The sequence below is a fragment of the Schistocerca piceifrons genome, unplaced genomic scaffold, assembly GCF_021461385.2.
Source record: "Schistocerca piceifrons isolate TAMUIC-IGC-003096 unplaced genomic scaffold, iqSchPice1.1 HiC_scaffold_395, whole genome shotgun sequence".
Classification (NCBI taxonomy): Eukaryota; Metazoa; Arthropoda; class Insecta; order Orthoptera; family Acrididae; genus Schistocerca; species Schistocerca piceifrons.
In genome coordinates, this window is record NW_025728620.1 from 12,501 (window position 1) to 17,500 (window position 5,000).

The window sequence follows — 5,000 nt, forward strand, 5'->3', positions numbered from 1 at the left end:
CCTTTCGGCCTAGGAAGACACGCTGATTCCTTCAGTGTAGCGCGCGTGCGGCCCAGAACATCTAAGGGCATCACAGACCTGTTATTGCTCAATCTCGTGCGGCTAGAAGCCGCCTGTCCCTCTAAGAAGAAAAGTAATCGCTGACAGCACGAAGGATGTCACGCGACTAGTTAGCAGGCTAGAGTCTCGTTCGTTATCGGAATTAACCAGACAAATCGCTCCACCAACTAAGAACGGCCATGCACCACCACCCACCGAATCAAGAAAGAGCTATCAATCTGTCAATCCTTCCGGTGTCCGGGCCTGGTGAGGTTTCCCGTGTTGAGTCAAATTAAGCCGCAGGCTCCACTCCTGGTGGTGCCCTTCCGTCAATTCCTTTAAGTTTCAGCTTTGCAACCATACTTCCCCCGGAACCCAAAAGCTTTGGTTTCCCGGAGGCTGCCCGCCGAGTCATCGGAGGAACTGCGGCGGATCGCTGGCTGGCATCGTTTATGGTTAGAACTAGGGCGGTATCTGATCGCCTTCGAACCTCTAACTTTCGTTCTTGATTAATGAAAACATACTTGGCAAATGCTTTCGCTTCTGTTCGTCTTGCGACGATCCAAGAATTTCACCTCTAACGTCGCAATACGAATGCCCCCGCCTGTCCCTATTAATCATTACCTCGGGTTCCGAAAACCAACAAAATAGAACCGAGGTCCTATTCCATTATTCCATGCACACAGTATTCAGGCGGGCTTGCCTGCTTTAAGCACTCTAATTTGTTCAAAGTAAACGTGCCGGCCCACCGAGACACTCAATAAAGAGCACCCTGGTAGGATTTCAACGGGGTCCGCCTCGGGACGCACGAGCACGCACGAGGCGGTCGCACGCCTTCGGCTCGCCCCACCGGCAGGACGTCCCACGATACATGCCAGTTAAACACCGACGGGCGGTGAACCAACAGCGTGGGACACAAATCCAACTACGAGCTTTTTAACCGCAACAACTTTAATATACGCTATTGGAGCTGGAATTACCGCGGCTGCTGGCACCAGACTTGCCCTCCAATAGATACTCGTTAAAGGATTTAAAGTGTACTCATTCCGATTACGGGGCCTCGGATGAGTCCCGTATCGTTATTTTTCGTCACTACCTCCCCGTGCCGGGAGTGGGTAATTTGCGCGCCTGCTGCCTTCCTTGGATGTGGTAGCCGTTTCTCAGGCTCCCTCTCCGGAATCGAACCCTGATTCCCCGTTACCCGTTACAACCATGGTAGGCGCAGAACCTACCATCGACAGTTGATAAGGCAGACATTTGAAAGATGCGTCGCCGGTACGAGGACCGTGCGATCAGCCCAAAGTTATTCAGAGTCACCAAGGCAAACGGACCGGACGAGCCGACCGATTGGTTTTGATCTAATAAAAGCGTCCCTTCCATCTCTGGTCGGGACTCTGTTTGCATGTATTAGCTCTAGAATTACCACAGTTATCCAAGTAACGTGGGTACGATCTAAGGAACCATAACTGATTTAATGAGCCATTCGCGGTTTCACCTTAATGCGGCTTGTACTGAGACATGCATGGCTTAATCTTTGAGACAAGCATATGACTACTGGCAGGATCAACCAGGGAGCTGCGTCAACTAGAGCTGAGCAGCCGGCCGCCCGGGAGTGTGTCCCGGGGGCCCGCGCGAACACGCAAGCGTCCGCTCAATCATTCTGCAAACAGGAGGAGGCTGAGCTCCCCTGCACAATACACCTCGAAACCCTCTCAGGTCCCGGCGGCGCGCAGCGCCGTCCCAAGTACTTGGTCGGGTTCGAGAGAGGCGCAATCGCCCGGAGTTAGGCGAGTAGACGCTTTCGGTGCGACCACCCGTGCTCCCAACTGAGCTTGCCGCTGCCGACAGAGGCCCGGGAGCGTGCTGTCGTGGCATTGCCGGCGGGAGACAACACGCGCCACCTACGGTGACCGGCAGCTCCAACGCCAGCGCCACAGAAGGACAAAAGCCCCACTTGGGTGCCGAAGCGAACTCTCCCAGCACAGCGCACGCGCCAACACATCCGCACAGCTGCGATACAAACCACCAGCGAGAACCGCTGGGGCGACCGAGCAGCAGACGGCGTCGCGGCGCCGAGCGCCGGGCGGCGGCGCATCCTCAACGCACACAGTCCTCAATCGGACCAGCACACTGAAGATGTCCACCGCGCTTCGCACCGGGCCCGCGAGGACCTACTTTGGCCGCACGGCGCCGCGCGCAGGGTGCGCCGGCGCGCAGCTGCGACGCCTGCCGCGTCCGTCGGCCGGCGCGCCTGCCACTGGCCGCCCCCACCAGCCGGCTGTAGCGCGTGCGCCCACGCACCGCGCGGCCAGCACGCCGGGAGGCGCCCCCTCACCGGCCGGGGACGGTCCCACCCAGCCACCGCCGCGTATCGCTTCACACCCAGATGCCGTTCAGTTTCGTCGGCATGGTGGGTATCGCTGGAACAACCGGTTCGTACCTCAACCTATCGTCGCCATCACCGATTCACCCCTAGCGAGAACAACCGCACCACAACAGGTTACCATTTGTTCATTTGCGTAACTTCACCAGAAAACGCAGGCGTCCATCGCCATTTGCAACTTCAACGATTATTGCATGCCTGTGTCAGGTGTCACGCCACACTACGTCTGCCCACATACACGCAACAAAATGTGCACGCCTAGACAATACGTGGAAGGTGGCCCCCGTACGTATGCGATGTCCATTGCTCGAACGACTGTCAACCGGCCTCTGTAGCATGTCGCAGATATGGAACGCGGTGCACCATGCCATCACGGTGTGTGAGGAGAGACGACTAGGTCCGAATACATCAACAGACAGCTCATGCTGATCGCCATCCACGGCGTCCGTTCCTCCCACACGTCTCTATGGCGTACCACACTGCAATCCAGCTCTCATAGGGAGACGACACGTAGCTGCGTGCACAATATTTGCACTGTATGGTCCGCCGTTTTTGGGCGCAGTCGTTGTACGGTCACACATGTGCCACGATGTATCATTCGGTACATAAGGACGAATGTGCAGTACAGATTGTGGTTTACGCGTACGACATTAGCGGACGGTTGACACAGGCCGCACCACAACGTAGCCTGAGTACGTCGCATGCGAAGGGCATTGAACATGCAAACTTCTCACCAACCAGCTTGCGAAGGCAGGGGGGCAAGGTGGGGACGTGGGGAGGGGCGGCATGTACGTCCTGCTGCCATCCACATTACAGTGTACAGCAGGAGCATGTGGAAAGTCAGCAAGACTTGCAAGGTGTTTAACATGAAGCGATACACAGGGGAGCGGGCAGTGCGAGTAGCGAACTATATTGCGAGGGTTGCGGGTGGGCAACACTACACTAATTGAACGAGTCGTATAACAATTACAGAGCAGGTTTAGGCGACAACATGGGTTACGTTAGGGGACAACGTGGGTTACGTTAGGGGACAACGTGGGTTAGGTTAAGGCACAACGTGGGTTAGGTTAAGGCACAACGTGGGTTAGGTTAAGGCACAACGTGGGTTAGGTTAAGGCACAACGTGGGTTAGGTTAAGGCACAACGTGGGTTAGGTTAAGGCACAACGTGGGTTAGGTTAAGGCACAACGTGGGTTAGGTTAAGGCACAACGTGGGTTAGGTTAAGGCACAACGTGGGTTAGGTTAAGGCACAACGTGGGTTAGGTTAAGGCACAACGTGGGTTAGGTTAAGGCACAACGTGGGTTAGGTTAAGGCACAACATGGGTTAGGTTAAGGTACAACATGGGTTAGGTTAAGGTACAACATGGGTTAGGTTAAGGTACAACATGGGTTAGGTTAAGGTACAACATGGGTTAGGTTAAGGTACAACATGGGTTAGGTTAAGGTACAACATGGGTTAGGTTAAGGTACAACATGGGTTAGGTTAAGGTACAACATAGGTTAGGTTAAGGTACAACATGGGTTAGGTTAAGGTACAACATAGGTTAGGTTAAGGTACAACATAGGTTAGGTTAAGGTACAACATAGGTTAGGTTAAGGTACAACATAGGTTAGGTTAAGGTACAACATAGGTTAGGTTAAGGTACAACATAGGTTAGGTTAAGGTACAACATAGGTTAGGTTAAGGTACAACATAGGTTAGGTTAGGTTAGGTTAGGTTACACGTTGTTGTAAGGAAAGGTGTAGGGGGGGGGGGGGGCGGGGGCGGCAGGTTCGTTGATAGTGATTATAGTAAGTGAATGCTTGTGACATGATCAGATTTGTCACGTCAGGATGCACCTTTGGCTTATTAGAGGCGGCGCTCCAATTCTATGCTTGTGTGAGACCTGTGTCTTTGACTCATGTCATTGTTTGTGCGCTGTGACAGGAGGTACTATTGTGATGTTGGGTGCACCGTTGTATAGGACATGTGTGGGTGTTGGTGCCTGGTCTGCGCAATGGTGGATGTCGAAAGGCTGGGATATTGTATTTTCCGCATGGACCTCCTGGTCTGGTTGTGATAGTGTGGATTGTGTAATGTGGCGGAGAAGATGCACTGGATGTTGTTCCATGCTGGTGCTTACATATTGTATGTGCGCCTGTTAGAAGCAGAGAGTGGTGCGTGATCAGAGTGTCTGGCTGACGTGTGGTTCCCATTGTGGGCAGACTCTTTCAGCATGTATACGGACAGTTGTGTATATTTATTGTAGTTTGATGGCTCTGCATTGATTACTAATCAGCGCCGTGTGTACGGGTAATCTGGTTCCAGTCCAAAATGTTCCATCTGTGTACATTAGTGACAAAGACTCCCCCCATGCAGTGGGGCTCGGTCTGTTATAGCTCTTCCGCGTAATATATTTGCCCCACGTTTTTGCGACTGCGAGTGCGAGTGCAACGCGCATGGGGACCGACATGCTGATGGCTCGGTATCGGACGCCGTACAGTGAGCAACGCGATCGCGTCTCTCGCTCGTAAGTGGTACAGGTCGCGGCTCATGTATAGGGACAGCGGGAATGTCGCATATTGGAAATAACTCT

At 53.6% G+C, this 5,000-nt stretch overlaps 1 non-coding gene across 1 annotated transcript in view; it reads right to left on the bottom strand.

Moving 5' to 3' along the window:
* LOC124747824 overlaps window positions 1–1,613 on the bottom strand; it is a 1,909-nt gene extending 296 nt beyond the window's left edge. Inside the window, exon 1 of the ribosomal RNA XR_007011581.1 lies at window positions 1–1,613. This exon is cut by the window's left edge and continues 296 nt beyond it. This is a non-coding gene — a ribosomal RNA (small subunit ribosomal RNA).
* Window positions 1,614–5,000: the final 3,387 nt, after the last annotated feature.